At 40.9% G+C, this 18,062-nt stretch overlaps 1 protein-coding gene across 5 annotated transcripts in view; it reads left to right on the top strand.

Moving 5' to 3' along the window:
- The window catches only part of SAMD12 (sterile alpha motif domain containing 12), a 463,668-nt gene that overhangs the window by 125,531 nt on the left and 320,075 nt on the right, over positions 1–18,062 (top strand). Inside the window, exon 2 of one of the 5 annotated variants that reach the window (XR_011376884.1) lies at positions 1,809–1,945. The exons of the other annotated variants lie outside the window; for them this stretch is intronic. The gene's annotated coding sequence lies outside the window, so the exon portion shown is untranslated. The remainder of the gene's footprint in view (positions 1–1,808; positions 1,946–18,062) is intronic. 5 annotated transcript variants of the gene reach the window in all.

Genomic DNA, 18,062 nt, shown 5'->3' with positions numbered 1-18,062 from the left:
ATAATTTCTTCATCTCAAGGTCCTTAACAGGAATCAAAACAGCAAAGTTCCTTTTGCCCAGTAAAGTGACATATTCACCAGTTCCAGGGTTCCAGAGATTAGAATGTTAGCATCTTTCATGGCCTTTATTCTGCCTACCAAAACTACCTGCATTAAATTCTCTTTATTTACCCCTTTGTATCATCTGCTTCGTGCCAGGAAACTGATAAAGTATCCTTTAATCCTATCCCCTAGTGACTGTGTGATATATAGGTGTTGTTTCACAGGTGAGGAGATTGAAGACAGAAACCAGTCAACTAAATATGGATTTACCATACCACTGTTAGGTAAATTTAATGATCTTGGATAGTTTAAAAAAAAAATCAGAAAATCCGAAGTTATTTATGCCTGCCAGCTGCTGGAACTGCCCATAAAATTTCATAAACATTGCCTAGCTCAAGGCAAAATTATTTGGTTCTTAATATGTATGCGTCAGATATACATGCACGTATGTATACTGCGTACCGACTTCCACAGCCCAAAGATCACAACCCAGAATCAAGTTTAAAAAAGGAACTATGGATACAGAAGGTTAGGCTTTATTCTGGTTCCTTTGACCTCTCTGCTTCTCTCCTCATCCAATCAGGCAACTTAGTTTCTTCTTCCTCCTTCTCCATTCCACCCCCATCTCTGTGTGTCTAGTAAGTCATTGCAGCTTTGGTGTGAATTGGTTTAATGTGTTACCTCCCCAGGAGTGTTGATGGGGTGAAAGAGGAGGTGGTGTTTACAACCCCGGGCCATCTTGTTTACCGTTAGTAGAGATCTTAGTCCTACCTGATAGGGAGCCACGGCTTCCATGTTCTCACACTGACCTCGGTGCTGGGCTAACCAGAACAACACAGAAATCATGCTGGTGAGAGCGCTTGGCGGAGGAACAGTCCCACTGAGAAGCCAGGGGTCTACAGATTGTGCTAATGCAATTGGAGACAAACTGGAGCAGAGTCCAAGCAGGGAGGTCAGGGCCACCCCAAGCATCACTGAGTAGATCCGTTAGCATGAACGTCCTGCAGGACCAGGGATTTGTTGTCTGGTTTCCTTGGTCTCCATATTCCCAAGCCCAGAGCAAATATTGTATAGATATTTGTCAAGTGAAGGACTCAGAGAGAGCGGGGAAGGAGAGAAAGAAGTGACATTTCAGGGTTTGTAACCACCCCTCCAAAGGCAAAGGCTGTTTTTCTCTCGCCATCTTTGCCCCTCTTAGAGTAGGACACTCAAGGGTTGACAGATGTGTCTTGACAGCCAGAAAGAGGCAAAGCTCCCCAGGAGGTATTAGCTGTTGATGTTGCAAGGGGATCTCAACTGCTGTCTCAACTAATGTGTTTCCCTTTGTAAGGGGACAGTGATGTTTGAACGATAAAGCTATACCAGTAATACATATGTAATTTACTGGTAATAGAATATCGTAGATCAATATATACATATATCAACTCAACACACTGTGCACCTTAAACTTATACAATATTATATGTCAACTGTATCTCAATCATAAAAAATAATATCGTAGATCATTGGGAAGTCCACTTGCCTAACATACTTCAACACATTCTTCTGCTATTCACATGACCACTTCATCCTCATGACTTATATCACTGAAGTCTCTGCTCACGTGTTCCTCTCTAGAGATGGTCTCCCAATCTCAGTACCACCCTCTTCCCTTACCGTCATAGCACATGCTATGGTATTATATTACATGATAACTGTATAATGCCCAGAATGAACGTCTATGCAGCTAGGCACTCTCTCTGTTTTGTTTCCTGTTGTGTCCTCAGTACTGAGAACAATCCTTGACCCAGAGTTGGCACTCAGGAAATATTTGCTGAATGAATGAATCTGGCTTTGAATCTATCTGCTGACCTTCGGCAGGCCCATCTCGCCGCACCTCAGTTTTATCATCTATGAAATGGGGGTAAGAATTACAATGTGGAGTTATTTTAAGAATTAGATAGTATTCAAAAGATCCTGGCACAGCATCTGGGCTTTCGAAAGCCCTCAAAAATAAGAGTTTCTTTAATGTTGTCTGTTTTAATTGTATATATTCTTGAGTGTATGTAATTTTTCTTTGTTAAGGGTAGCTATTATAGCTATTTAGAAAACGTGTTAATATTAATGATCTAGTTGTGAGTTGTAGTAATCAGATCTCATCATCAAAGACAGAAAATCAAAGTTGGCCACTGACCATTAAATAAAATGTTATAATGAAATTCACTAGATGGCAATCTTGGTCTCAGTATGGCAGGAGTTGAGTGACAGAAGTTCTTATTTGTTAAAGCAAATTGTAAATGACCACATTAGATGACACAAGCAGAACAATAAATGTAGAAAGTGATTTAAGACTAGGTTCTTATAATGTCAGTCCTTTTCGATTTATAAATCTAAGTGGTATGTTTCTCCATAAAAAGTACAATGTAATGCAAAATAGTGTCTCTTTAAAATGTCAAGTGCCGTGAATTACTAAGATGTTGCTCATGGTTTGTGTTTTAACCTCAAACACTCCCAGTTATTGTCTTGAGTGTTATAAATAGCAGATGTGCTTTCTGACATGATTATTACTTTATTAAATAATGTTGTTTAATGCCCTTGTATCTCTTCCATGTCTCTCTAATAATTTACTCATGAGGCTCATCATATTCTGCATAAAGGTAACATGATTATATTTGCACCTGAATTTTTTTTAAAATTGAGATGGATGGCAAAGATAGGATATTTTAAAATTACTTTGCGGGCTTCCCTGGTGGCGCAGTGGTTGAGAATCTGCCTGCTAATACAGGAGACACGGGTTCGAGCCCTGGTCTGGGAGGATCCCAAAATGCCGCGGAGCAGCTAAGCCCGTGAGCCACAACTACTGAGCCTGCGCGTCTGGAGCCTGTGCTCCGCAACAAGAGAGGCCGCGATAGTGAGAGGCCCGCGCACTGCGATGAAGAGTGGCCCCCGCTTGCCACAACTAGAGAAAGCCCTCGCACAGAAACGAAGACACAACACAGCAAAAATAAATTAATTCATTAATAAACTCCTACCCCCAACATCTTCTTTAAAAAAAAAAAATTACTTTGCTGCGCTGCTCTCTAATTGCCAGTTTTACTGAATGTGAAATGTGTTTACCTTTTCTTCCTTACGGTTTCCCTGCAAATAATACTCAAAAAGCCAATGAGAGCCCTGTTCACCACAGAGCAGACTTTCAGGCAGGTCCTTCTTAGACCCCTTCTGCAAGAATTTTGTGCAAAGGTATCAGAATGCTTTTATTACAGGGTGAGGTGACCTCCATGGGTGTCCTGAATTACTGATCCTTGGACAGCTTTAAAGCAAGCAATGAAACATATAGCAATGTTCCTTATCTTCCGTTTGGTAGCTGTTCAGTAAAAGTTGGAGTTGAAAGTGTATGAAGTGAAGTGAGTTGTGACGAGTTAAAATGATCTTTGCCTCAGAAAGTCATCTTTATTCTAGGGAGAAGATTGAAATGACTGGCGATGCTTGTTTTTGGAGCGTGGGTATCATTTTGTTGCATAAAATGCTCATTTCATGTCTTTGAAGCTATGGGATCCTGCACCTATTGAATTAAGAGGATACTCTACTGATGATAATTTGGGGGGAATGAAAACAATGGATTGTCATTTAACACACGTCATTGGGCATCCTTCTTGGAGGGGTATGACTGTCTGGACTTAAATCCCTGCTCGTCCAGTAATTAGCTATTTTATCTTCCCTCATTTGTAATGGAGACAGTAACTGTAATCTACCTCATGGAGTTGTTGGGGGAATTAATTAAGTTAATGTGCGTAACTCTTGGAACGTTGCCTGGCTCCAGGTAAGCAGGTCTCTAAGTGTCTTCCAGGGCACAGTGCACATCCTGCTTTGTCTATGGAGCTCCTTGGATCTCTCTGCTTTCTGGCTGCCTATTTGATTTATTGTCCGAGCTGTATATTCTGGAGCGTTATCATATTTGATGTAACCCTTTATCATACCTCTGTTTTCCCCCACTCATGTAAGTCAGTCTCATTCACGCATTTGTAGGATCATTTAGGATCTCAACAGACTGGAGCAAAAGTGTTGTTAATGATGGCAGAGGGTATGCATTTGCTAACTAGAGATTGCTAGCCAATTATGTAATAATAATGTTAACAATCAGAGTGATCATCATGAGATGATTAAAAATAAATGTTATTAAATATTGTGAAACTCATGTCAAATCCATATAATCCTAACAATTTGCTTGTAAAGTTCTAAGTGGAAATAAAAATACAATTCTGATGTATAATTTCTATAAACCATATAATTTGAGCCCAAAATAACACTTTTTAAATGGAGGTATAGTTGATTTACAATAGTATATTAGTTTCAGGTGTACAGCAGAGTACAGAATTTCTATAGATTATATTCCATTTAAAACTACTCAAAATTTTGGCTATATTCCCTGTACTGTACAGTGTATCCTTGTAGCTTATTGTATACATCGTAGTTTGTACCACTTAATCCCTGTGCCCCCTATAGCAGAGGGCTGGCTAAGTTTTCGACTTCAGCTTTTTGGTAAAAACAGATCAAAATGACCCTCTTCCGCAAGGCCTGTCAAGGTCTTACTTCCTATTCCTATGGAGAATTCGTTTTGTTGTTAGCATCCCTTTATCCCTTAAAACCTATTTCTTTTCTACTTTCTCCTTTCCCTCCTTTCCTTCCTTCCTTCCTTCCAGTCAAGCCAACCACCTAGCTAGCTATTCAACAGTCATTTTCAGCCTCTTGCTATGTGCCATAAACAGTGCTAGGTGTTACGTATTCAAATGGTCAACGTGCAGGTAGCCCCTGTTTTCCTGGAGCTTATAGTGTGCTGTAAAAAAAAAAAATGGTTTAATACTTAATTACAGATTACTTTAAAGGCTAAAAAGAACAGAGTGCTCAGAGTGAATAACAACAGGAATTCACTTTAAATTGTGTGGTGAAGGCTGCCCTGAGGAAGCAGTGTTCAAACTGGGACTTGAAAGATGAGAAGAAACCATCGTGCCAAGATTGATAGGGGAGAAAGAAGGTGAGGAAGGCCAGGACAGGTAGAGGAGACTGTATGTAGGGAGGCATAGAGGCCCTCATGGAAGTGGGGATGGCCAGCCCAATTGCAGCCCTGTGGGCTTGGAGGAGAGCTCTGAGAATGGAACCTAAGTGGTACATGGGGGTGACCACACAGAGCCTTGCAGGCCAGGTCGGGGGTCTAGATCTGAAGTGTAATGGAAGTCAGTGAGATGGCTGAAGGCTTACATTTTTTTATTTCCATTTTTAAGTCACCCTGGTTGCTTCTGTGGATATCCCAGGCCAGCGTGAGGGAACTTGGAGGCTATTGCAGCAGTCCGTCCCTCTGTTACCATATTGAACACGTTGCGTTATTTAATGATTGGTTAACTTGGCTCTTCATGCTGGCATCAGTGAGTCCTGACACACTTCTGACATACAGTGAGATGTGTCAGAAAGTGTTGAGAGGGTGAATGTCTGAATGAAAGTCCACCCTTAATGCTGTCCAGGGGGATTCCTTCTCTTGTCTGCGACCTTCTGATTTGCTCACGACGATGATTACCTGCCACTGTCCCTGACCGAGGACACATGGCATGCATGCTGCCGAACTCCACAGCACAGTAATCGAGTACAGCATCCCTGCCTACAGAAGCAGGCCTGGGAGAGAGCACCACTTGCTTCTCCTTGCCTCGAGAATCATTAAATTACCTGGTGTTGAAGTTTCCCAAAGCATATGCTGAATTTTTTCTTTTTTTTTTTTTTAAGACTTGTGTGTGTGCTATTATTCATGTTCTTTAAGGACCTTGCTATTGAATCCAAATATGACTCTGCAATGGGGTTTATACATCTCTCCCTTCTATCTTCATTCTCTTCTATACTGTTTTCAGGAGATAATTTGCACAGCTGCAGAGTAAGAGGTGCTGTGATAGTGTGTAGGGGTGTAGCAGTGATCACCTGCAGGGATACAGCAGTGAACACATATGATAAAAATATCTACCTTTGCAAGAAATCACCTTCTGGGAGCAGTTATACAAGAAGATGGTGAGTATTAGGGGGCAAGAAAAAGAGTAAGGGAAGGGTTCTGCAGGTTGGGGTCATGATTGAGAGAAGGCTTCACTGAGAGGGCAACATTTGAGGAGTGAGCTTCAAGTGAGGACACGAGGGAAGAGCGCCCCACATGAGGAGAGCAGCTCCTGCAAAGACTGAGGCACTGCACGCCTGGCAAGTTAGAGGAAGGGCAGGGAGGCCAGCGCGGTTGGAGGGGAGTGAGCTCAGGGTGACAGGATGTGTGGTCAGTGAGATGAAGTTGCTGAGACAGACGAGAATAGTCCTGTGGTCGACTGTGAGGACTTGGCTTTTACTTTGAGGGAAATGGGGAGCCAGCGCACAGTGTTGACCAAAGGAATTACAGGTGGGTTGACTGTGAACTGCTCATTAAGTGACAGGGAAAACAATCTTCCAAATCCATTTGTCTTGAAATTGGTGTCCCAGGTGTGGTGTAGGAAGTTGCTGACACTGGCCTTGAGTAACTGTGACATATTGTCATTGCTGGAGTAGCTTAATTTCAAATAACGGAGTGTCAGCTCTTCCCTAATGAGGTCTTAGAGCTCCTACTCAGTGCTGGAGAGAGAGAGACAGGATTGTGAAAAGTAGATCTGTGCGATAGAGACCAAGGGTGACAGACACTGCCCCCAGCAGCTGGCCATTAGGAAGAGACGCACACACAACTGAAGTGGAGAGGCAGCCCAGCATAATGGTTACAGCAGAGATTCTGGGGCCAGACCGCCTGGGTTGGAATCCAGTTCTGCCGTTTGCAAGCTGTGTGATGTTAGGGAAGTTAACTTTGTTGTGCCTCAGTTGCCACACCATGAAATGGGAATCATTGTGGTACCTCTTAGTGTTACCATGAGGATTAGTGACTACTTATAAAGTGCCTTATATGTTTTAAATAAAATCCACATATACTCCCTACCTTTTTCTGGCTTATGCACCAGGTTCATTACTTTGTGGCCCAAGGGAATGAGATTGCTCTCAACAAAGCCATGATGGCTCTTTCCTGGGTCCCTGTGTTTTCCTCTCTGTCTTTGATGACTCTGCAGTTAAACCTGATAGTTCAGGGCTCTCCTCCAGTCCCGACTGAAAAATGGGACAGCAGCTTCCCTGTAAGGGGAACACCCTGTTGGAAGAAAATACGTTGGCCAAGCCATCATGCTAATTATCTAAGCCTCAAAGGAATTAATTTTCTAGTAGTCGTTGAGCTTACTGTCTTTAAAAAAAAAATGTTTATTAAATTAATGTGATAGAAGAGGATTTATATCTAAGTAATTGGATGATGACTGGAATAAGAATGAAGGCATACTGAGAACTAGAGGTACAGGGTCAACATATATTAATTCTTCATAGGTTCTTAGGTTTTTGAGGAATTGGCATCTGTGTGATGCTAGGCTTAGAGTAGGGTCTGGTTCTTTTTAATTCTAGAATCAGATGATAATTGAGAGGAGAGTTCAACCAAGAAGTGAGTACTGTTCTATACCACGTGCTTTTTAAAAACTATCTCAGTTAATCAGCACTTGTTGAGGTATACAGAGTTTCACCTCTAACTCACAATCTGAGGAAACTTGACACTAAGAGGCCATACAGCTACAAACGGTGGCCCCAATATTCAGAACTTTTACGTCTGCTTCTCAAGACCCCATTCTTTCCACTCTCTGTCTCCTTTGGGGCAGTCACTGCTGAGCATTATGAGTCAAAGAACTTAATCTCTTCTCTCCTAGTAGGTGATAGTAATGCTTTCCTGTCAGAATTTTGGATCCCTAGAACCAACCTATTGTAGAATTGACCTGGGAATAAATTCTTGTGTGTATCCTGTTCCTAATGTTCATTGGGACTTACAGACTTTCGACTGTTAAACCAAAGGATTGTCTTAACCATTCATATAAAGGGGAAAGACTAGAAAAATGAGAGACACTAGCTCAAAATAAGGAAGTGAGAAAAGTAAGTAATTTGAGTTAAATATCTCTGGGTTGTGTTACAGCAAAGGATCTTTATCCGCTGCTAACTGTGTCTCAGAGAATAAGCAGGGGCTGTTGTTGGAGGATTATCGAGCAGCCATCATGAATTGGGCATCAAACAGACCATAAAATCAGACCGTGCTCCACCTCGAGGCTAGAACTCATCCAGTGACGAGAGAGGGCTGCTGAAGTGTGCAGGCACAGGAATGGATGTGTCTGGGTGGGAACCAGTGGTGGCAGGTTCTCTAGAAGACTTGTGTTTGTAGTCTTGCCAGCAAGTGGGAAGAAGCTTTGAGCATTGCTCAAGAGTTGGCAGAGAACCTCTGAGCTAGAGAAACAAATGACATTTTCTAAGCACTAAGGTTTCTTGGCAGAAATCTTTGCTATTTGGAGCTGCAAAGATGCAAATGAAGACATGAAATTATTTTAGTATTTATTTTTAGTAATTTTTAAGAATGTGCTTAGTATTATCTTGTTCCTAGAGCCATCTCTTCAGATTTGTTGAATTGAGATGGAAGCAACGCCAGGCATCTTTAGTCTCCTTCCCTGCCACTTTAAGGCCCTCCACATGATTCCCGTCTGGCTCTTACATACTCCCATGATGATAAAATCAACCATGTAGGGGACTGAACTGCAGTCTCGGAGCTTTGGAACTGTTGCCAGGTTTGGTAGAATTAAAAATGTCTTGCCTTTCTGGGCTAGACTCAACTTGGATTCTTTATCACCGTAAGATGAAAATTTCAGGCACCAAGGGACAGAAAACCTCCAAAATCTATGCATTCTCTCTTTATTCCCTAAAAGAGTAGAGTGCAGAACAAAACCCAGAAATTGCCCACACTGCTCCTGCCCTCTGCGTCAAGGTGAGAATCTTCCCTTGTTTGCATGGTCCGTGGCGGATAGCAGAGGGCACCCCTGCAACATGCAACTGAGACTGTGCCATCCCTGGTGGGTGTTCATTCCCACTAGTGGGAATGTGCTTTGACTTCTCTTTTCATTCACTCTCCCTAAGGTCAGGAATGATGGGCCGCTGATGACAAGTCAGTTTTCTCTGTGCTTTGGGAGCAGGTTTAATATGACACCCAGACACAGCCTTTGCACACCATTTGGGATACTGAGTGGCAGATGTTTTTTACTTAAAGGAAGGAATGTTTTCTACAAAGGGAGAGGAATTTTTGCAGGAAATTTGCAAACATTACATTGACCCTGATCACCTTGTTACAGATCCAGTTAGTCTTCTGGGAAGGGACTGCTAGGAAGGGAAGATCCTAGCAGTGCCTTGCTGGAGAACATTGAATAATTTGTGAATTTACAGTCCCATCTGCTTCCTTTTTTTTCTGTTTTTTTTTTAATTGAAGTATAGTTGATTTACAGTGTTGTGTTAGTTTCAGGTGCACAGCAAAGTGATTGTTTTATATATGTATTCTTTTTCAGATTCTTTTCCGTTATAGGTTATGACAAGATATTGAATATAGTTCCCTGTGCTATACAATAGGTTCTTGTTGCTTACCTATTTTATACATAGTAGTGTTTATCTGTTAGTCTCAAACTCCTAATTTATCCCTCCCTTCCCTCCTTTCCCCTTTGATAGCCATAAGTTTGTTTTCTGTGTCTGTGAGCCTATTTCTGTTTGGCAAATAAGTTCATTTGTATCATTTTTTTTTTTAGATTCCACTTATAAGTGACACCGTATGATACTTGTCTTTGTCTGACTTACTTCACTTAGTATGATAAACTCTAGGTTCATCTGTGTTGCTGCAAATGGCATTATTTCATTATTTTTTATGGTTGAGTAGTATTCCAGTGTGTGTGTGTGTGTGTGTGTGTGTGTGTGTGTGTGTGTGTGTGTATACACATACATACATACACCACATCTTTGTTATCCATTCATCTGTTGATGGACATTTAGGTTGCTTCCATGTCTTGGTTGGCTATTGTAAATAGTGCTGCAATGAATTTTGGGGTGCATGTATCTTTTTGAATTATAGTTTTTTTCTGGATATATGCCCTGGAGTGAGATAGCAGGATCATATGGTAACTCTATTTTTGGTTTTTTAAGGACCCTCATTACTGTTCTCCATTGTGGCTGCACCAATTTACATTCCCACCAACAGTGTAGGAGGGTTCCCTTTTCTCCACACCCTCTCCAGTGTTTATTGTTTGTAGACTTTTTGATGACGGCCATTCTGACCAGTGTGAGGTGATACCTCATTGTAGTTTTGATTTGCATTTCTCTAATAATTAGGGACATTGAGCATCTTTTCATATGTCTGTTGGCCATCTGTATGTCTTCTTTTTTATTTTTATTTTTTTTTAGTATGTCTTCTTTGAAGAAATGTCCGTTTAGGTCTTCTGCCCATTTTTTGATTGGGTTGTTTGTTTGTTTTGATATTGAGCTGTTTGTATATTTTGGAAATTAATCCTATGTTGGTTGCATCATTTGAAAATACTTTCTCCCGTTCCATAGGTTGTCTTTTTGTTTTGTTTATGGTTTCCTTTACTCTGCAAAAGCTTTTCAGTTTAATTAGGTCCCATTTGTTTATTTTTGCTTTTGTTTCCATTACTCCAGGAGGCAGATCCAAAACATTTTGCTGCAATTTATGTGAAAGAGTGTTCTGCCTATGTTTTCCTCTAGGAGTTTTATAGTATTTGGTCTTATATGTAGGTCTTTAATCCGTTTTGAGTTTACTTTTTGTATACAGTGTTAGAGAATGTTCTAATTTCATTCTTTTACATGTAGCTTCCCAGTTTTCCCAGCACAACTTACTGAAGAGACTCATATTTCTCCATTATATATTCTTGCCTCCTGTGTCATAGATTAATTGACCATAAGTGCATGGGTTTATTTCTGAGCGTTCTATCCTGTTCCATTGATATGTGTCTGTTTTTCTGCCAGTACCATACCGTTTTGATATCTGGAGCTTTGTTAGTATAGTCTGAAGTCAGGGAGAATGATTCCTCCCACTCTATTATTCCTTCTCAAGATTCTTTTGGCTGTTCAGGGTCTTTTGCGTTTCTATACAATTTGCAAAATTATTCTGGTTCTGTGAAAAATGCCATTGGTAATTTGATAGAGATTGCATTGAATCTGTAGTTTGCCTTTGGTAGTATGGTCATTTTAATACTATTGATTCTTACAATCCAAGAACACGGTATATCTTTCCATCTGTTTGTGAAATCTTCAGTTTCTTTCATTAGTGTCTTATACTTTTTGGGGTACAGGTCTTTGCCTCCTTAGGTAGGCTTTTCCTAGGTATTTTATTCTTTTTTGATGCAGTAGTACATGGGATCGTTTCCTTAATTTCTCTTTCTGCTATTACGTTGTTAGTGTATAGAAATGCAACAGATTTCTGTATATTAATTTTGTATTCTGAAACTTTACCGAATTCCTTGATGAGCTCTAGTAGTTTTCTAGTGACGTCTTTAGGATTTTCTATGTATAGTATCATGTTATCTGCAAACAGTGACAATTTTACTTCTTCCTTTCCAATTTGGATCCCTTTTATTTCCTTTTCTTCTCTGATTGCTGTGGCTAGGACTTCCAAAACGATGTTGAATAAAATTAGTGAGAGTGGACATCCTTGTCCTGTTTCTGATCTTAGAGGGAATGCTTTCAGCTTCTCATTGTTGAGTATGATGTTACCTGTGCGTTTGTCATATGTGGCCTTTATCATATTGAGGTATGTTCCTTCTATTCCCATGTTCTGGAGAATTTTGATCATAAATGGATGTTGAATTTTATCAAAAGCCTTTTCTGCATCTATTGAGTTGCTCATATGGTTTTTATTCTTCAATTTGTTAATGTGGTGTATCACATTGATTGATTTGTGGATATTGAAAAATCTTTGCATCTCGGGTAAATCCCACTTGATCATGGTGTATGGTCCTTTTAATGCTGGATTTGGTTTGCTAGTATTTTGTTAAGGATTTTTACATCTATGTTCATTGGGGATATTGGCCTGTTCTTTTCTTTTTTGTGATATTTTTGTCTGGTTTTAGTATCAGGGTGATGGTGGTTTCATGGAATAAGTTTGGAAGTATTCCTTCTTCTGCAGGTTTTTGGAATAGTTTCAGAAGGATAGGTTTTAACTCAGTCCCATCTGCTTCTCATGAGAAGGGAGGAAAATCACATGGTGATGTTGTTAGTGGATCTCAAGCCTCAAATGGGATTTTCCCAAAAGTCTTCTCTAACCAGACTTAGCCATATATTCTCAATATCCAATTTGACATCTAGTAAACCCACTAGAATTTATGAAATAATCCAACAAACCTTCATTAAGTACCCCTGAAAGGAAGTACAGGATGGGGATTAAGAGTAGAGACTTAAGACATAGACTACCTATATTTCAGTCCTGGCTTTGCAACTTACTAGTTATATGATCTGGTCAATTTACTTAATCATTCTATGCCTCGGCTACCACATCTGTAAAATGGAGGTGAAATTATCATCTGTGTCATTGGGTTGAAGGGAACAATAAATGAATTAATATCTCAGAGACACAAAGAACGATGTTTGACACATAAACACTGTTTAGGAGCCTGTTGGCTGATGGTGATGATAACAGATTATGATTATGACAACAGTGTTGATGATGACATTGATGACTTCGTTGTTGTTAGGCTGAGAATAAAAAAATACAGTTCTATCAAGTGACTAGTCATCTTGGGTGGGGATACAGCCAAGTCAGTCAACGGTGTCATCACAGATTTTGGATGTGTTTGAAGTGTGCAGTAGTGTATGAGTATAGAGGAGATTTGGTGTGGGGTGGTGGGAAAAACTCAAGAGGCTGTGATGTGCCAGCTGTATCTCAAGCAATGAGCAGGCGTTAGCGAGGAAAAGAGATGAGAGCAGTGCCTTCCAGAGGAACCAGTGTGAAGGAGAAGAACCAGTGTGTGTGAAGGTGTGTGACAAGTTTGAGAATCACAGTTAGTTTGGCCCGGTTAGTTAACATGTAGGATGCAGGTGAAGGAGGGGTGAGGGATAAGTTGGAGAAAGAAGTAGGAGCTAGATCACAAAGGGTCTCGTTTGCCTTAATCGGAGTGGGGCCTTTACCAGGAAGGTCTGAAGCATGGGAATGACAGAGCCAGGGAGGCAGGGAATCAAAGACTCAAACATCAGTGACTCTTACAGCTTTTTGAGTTTCCTCATGTATAAAATTAGGGCCTCTGGGACTGCACGGTATTAGGGTCTCTGCTGTGCTTGTAAGTACAGAACGAATGGCCAAAACGTTCTGGTTTTGGGTTCTCCATCAATAAGGCAGAAAACAGGTGGCATACTCGACTAGGATTTTTGAGAATAAATATTAAGGAAAAGGCTCTTCAGAGGTGTGAGCTGAAGCTGTAGACAAGGGCCACCTGAGTGAGGACCAGCCACTTCCAGGACTGCTCAGATGCAGGGAGGATCTTGTCGTCTCCCTTCCCCACCCTCTTGTCTTCTACTGGTGCCTCCCATGGCTGACCCCGACTGGAAGCAAGAGGTGAGTGTGTAAGGTTCCTCTCCTTGGAGTCCAGGGAAGGACTGAGAATAGGAAAAATGGGAAATATCCTGAACTCCTCTTGGGACTGATTGTTCTGAGGCCATTTTAAGTCCTCTTTTTTTGGCACCTGTCAAAATCCACTCTAAGACGATACCTGTGGATAAGATTGGAATTTGTGCAGTATTTCAGATCACCTTCCTGTTCTGAGTCAGAAAGCTATACAGGCTATTTTACTATATAATCAGCGACTTTTTTCTATTAGGGCATCCTAATGGAAAACCACAGAATAAGTATTACAATAATTCCCCTTCCTCTTCTTTCCATTTATTGAAACTCATCTGTGTGACAGGCTCTTGAGACTTATCACCACAATCCTTAAAGCAATCTGAAAGGTGCTTAATATTATTCACATTTTATGTATAAGGAAATTGAGGCAGTGGTGTTCCAGTAACTCTATAGCTGTAACAAAACTGGGATTCAAATTCAGTTTGGGTTTTTTGTCTATACCCCACTACCTTTAGGCAATAAAGTTCCTTTAGGTAAGTCTACCACCCTGCTTTGAGAAAGATACTGGATACCTGGGTCACTACTGTCATCGCCACCATTTTCTCTACCAGCATCTCTATCATGATCACCGCCACCAAAAACAAAACAAAAGCAACAAATATTGATAGATACTTTAGGATGAGGGGCAAATTTTATGGACACCAAGTCTGAACATCTTAAGGAAGAGTTATTTTCGCTTAACCTCTGGTTTTATTTTTTAATGACAAGTTTCAATTTTGGCTTTGTAAAGGTATTTTTTTGAGGTTTCTTCTCTCAGGTTCTATCAGTGGTAACATATTGGTTATAATTTGGTGCCATGAAACATTTCAATGGAAGTACCAGGTCAGCCACTACTTCAATACTATTTGGATGCAACTAAAATTTTTGCAACATAGTGCAAGATAAAATTACCCAGGACTGTATGTCCTAATGGTCTCACCAAAATGGTGGCTGCTAAAAGTCCTTGCAACTGCAGACTAGGTAATTGAATAGTTTGTATACCAAATTCAGGTCCAAATGATGCTTTTAATAGTATGATTACTCATAATAAGAAAAAGGTCAGCATTCACTAGTAGTATCTATTCTCTATAATTTTTAAAACATGAAAAAAATGCTGTGGCCAGCACATCCATAGGGGAAAAGGCACTGCAACACAGCAATGGTATGGGAGAACCGTGCTTTATTATTAAATTAGTCATTTCGTTTGAGAAACACAGTGTATAATTGATCTGCTAATTTGCCCGAAGCCTTTCATTTAGATACTGTATTTCACATCTCCGTTCACATTTTCACATTTCCAAAAAGCAGGCATCACTGTGTGACACAGTTTATTGATCATCTTTCTTTTTCTGTCTTAGTGGTACCTAAAACAAATGCATGTCATAAAATCAGTGACATCTTAGATCAGATGAAATAGGGATTCAGACCCTTTTGTGTATTTTTTCCCGATGAGATATCCCTGAAAGACCAAAAGAACCCTTTGAAGAGAGCTAATGCAGAAGATTAAATTCACATATTCTAATATTCATTTTTCTAATTTATATTATATGCCTTACCTGTGTGAGTACTTTATGGGAGTGATAATCACAATGATAAATAGTATTTTCTGCATTTGGGTAGTGCTTTATAGTCTTTAAGGGGCTGCTACATGCATCATCTTATTTCTTCTCAAAGTTGACTTGGAGGATAGACATCAGTTTCCCACTTTCTGGGTAAAGACAGGTGCAAACCTTCTGAAGGTTGGGCGACTCTGCTAAGGTGATCCAGGTCAGTATTCACAGAACCAGAACCTGAGTCTCCCAACTCCAAGTTCACTCTTTAGAGCTGGGGCTTCCAAAGTTTAAGTCCAACTCCTGCTTTGCAATGCAGCATTTTTTTTCTTATGTTCTAACATCTAGGTAAACCTCTTTTCCCATGTTTTTTAATTGCATAAGTAATACTTGAACATAAACCCACTGTTAAAAAAAAAGTAAAAATGGAGTAAAAAAGTGATGTATGTCCACACCACTGTTTCTTGTCTAGTATTTACACATGTGTAAACAGCTCTTTGGCATAAATCTTACTATGTATATGTTTTGTGATTTGCTTTTCTTGCTGTATATATCTTAGAGATTTATTCATTTAACAAATATTTACTGTTCTCAGCACTGAGAAATCCCCATGTCAGTATATGTAGTTTTATCTCTTAACCAGTAAAGAATATTCCATTCTATGCATTTACCATAATTTATTAAGGCAGTTCCCTGTCACTGGACATTTGGCTTGTTTCCAAATGTAATTTCAGTTCCAACTAATGCTAAATAAAAATATAAAAATTGTAGCACATGCCTGTCTGGGCAAAGGTGTACACTTGTGGGCTAGTTCCCTATGTGCAGGGTTAAAGGATGGGCATACTTAAGTTTTAGCCGTTTTTGCCTGTCCACAAAGGAAGCTGAACCAACAGTGTGTCAGAGTGAGCAAACTGAATCTCCGTGAACTTTTTTTTTGTTTATAAAAGGGAGGAAATAACACAAACCTAATAGCGTTCTTCTGACCATCTTGCAGAGTAATGATAGCCATGCTGCAGAGCTTCCCCCTCTCTTGTGGGTCAGACAGAGCCACAAAAATGATCACAACAAGGCAGTCAATTCCAAGGGCATCTGGACGGTGCCAGCAGGTTGAAAAGGTCAGAGGAAGATGCAAACTTCTGCCTGCTGTGTGGTAGGAGGGCAGAAGAGTAAGTCTGGTCTGCCTGGTGGCTGGGGAGAAACGCATTAGGCCGCGATATTCCTGAAAGAATAGTGTGGATAAAGGCGGGGAAGAGATGAGTATGATGGGAGACCTGCAGTCCAGCAGAATCTGATATGGTGAAATGGAGCTGCAGCCTCTCCCTGGATTACAACTTTCACTCTGCATCTCTTTAGTCCTGCGGCAAGATCAGCCGCTTTGCTGTGCCTGTCAGCTTGGTCATTGCTTTTTGCTCCTTGCTGCTCTGCACAGTGACAAGACTGATACACCCATGGATAGGCTACCTAGAGTCCTCCATATCCCTCTAGTTAGGGAAGAGTGTTCATCAGAAGTTCAGTGACAGAGTTGGAACTGGAGGAAAATATCTAGTCTGTTGCCGCAATGAAGCTACATTTGAGTTCAACTCACCTGGACTGCTCTGTACCCGGCATTCTGCCGGGTTCCTCTGAGGCGAAGAGTGAAGGGGATGAGAAGGTTATAACACCAACTCTGAACCCGCTAAAAGCTTTCAGATTAGAAACAGACTATTGTTTCATATCAGCAAAGCCCTGGGAAGCGCCACGTGCCTCCTTGGATCTCCCTTTGCAGTGAGTTATTTTCCGAAGGCATTTCTGAGCCGGTGGAAACAATAGCAGGATAGTCAAAAGACATTCTGGCATTTTTAAGGAGGATGAGGCTGCCAATAGGGGTGGAGTTTTTGTGAGCATGTGAAGACGGTAGGTTTTCAGAGGCAGTTGACAAAGACCCAGCCCTCTTTGCTAGTTCATATTACTGCCTGGAGAATCTGCCAAAAATCATGATGATACACTTTTTGGTCTCATTACTGCAGCTCTTTGCCCACCATGTACAATTATTTCATATTGTTAGGAGTCTGGCCCGGGTGTGTGTGTGTGTGTGTGTGTGTGTATGTGTGTGTGTACACACTTCCTGTGCTAGGGTACTCTGCTATTTGTTATTGTTCATTTCCACGTTTGTACTGCAGACACACTATCATATTAGTTGCCACGAAGTAAGAGTTGTGGTTTACAGGAGTGGGATCGTTGGAAAAAGAGGCGGTGGCTTGAAGCAGGTCTCAGCGTCCCACTGGGTAGATAAAGTGTCCTGTAGTGCGGTGCCGCACCCCCGTACTTACGAACCTCAGAAAACCACAAGTTGAGGGGCCTTTTGGGCTCTTGACTTAGAAGAGCATCAGGGTGATTGGAATGTGTAGTCTAGTTAGCAACCCTGAGTCATAAATAGATTGAGAACCATCTACTCTGCATTGTTGTCTCAGACCATAATTGATGGGGCAGGATTCAAACAGATCTTTACCAACTAGCTTGTTTGGCCTGGGCCACGCTTCCCGTGGGTTTGCAGCTGCCAGGAGCTGCTGAGCACAGAGCTGTCCTAGATCGGGTGTTCAACAAGCCTGTAAGGTAAGTGACTGCAGTCTAGATAGCTTGATGTTACCTACTTTATGCTGAGCTGACATCGTAGCGAAGATCATGGCCGCATGTCCTTCTGCAGGGGAGCATACGAGGTGTATGGATCTCCCAGGTCAGAGATCCGAACTTGGAAGTAGATGTAGCACAGTTTTTGAAATGATAATAGTATTAAACCTTCATACAAATGTTTCCATATAGTAAACATTACTCCAGGCACTCTAAATGGGTTATGCCACTTAATATCCTTCAACGACCCTGTGAGGTAGGTACAGTTATTCCCACTTTACAGACAAGGAGACAGAGACATGCTAAGATGATCCACTCGGGGTCATACAGCTGTCGAGTGCTGATTT

The sequence above is a fragment of the Globicephala melas genome, chromosome 17 (assembly GCF_963455315.2).
Source record: "Globicephala melas chromosome 17, mGloMel1.2, whole genome shotgun sequence".
Lineage (NCBI taxonomy): Eukaryota > Metazoa > Chordata > Mammalia > Artiodactyla > Delphinidae > Globicephala > Globicephala melas.
Note: the sequence above shows the minus strand (reverse complement) of the source record. Positions and strands in the feature narration are given on the sequence as shown.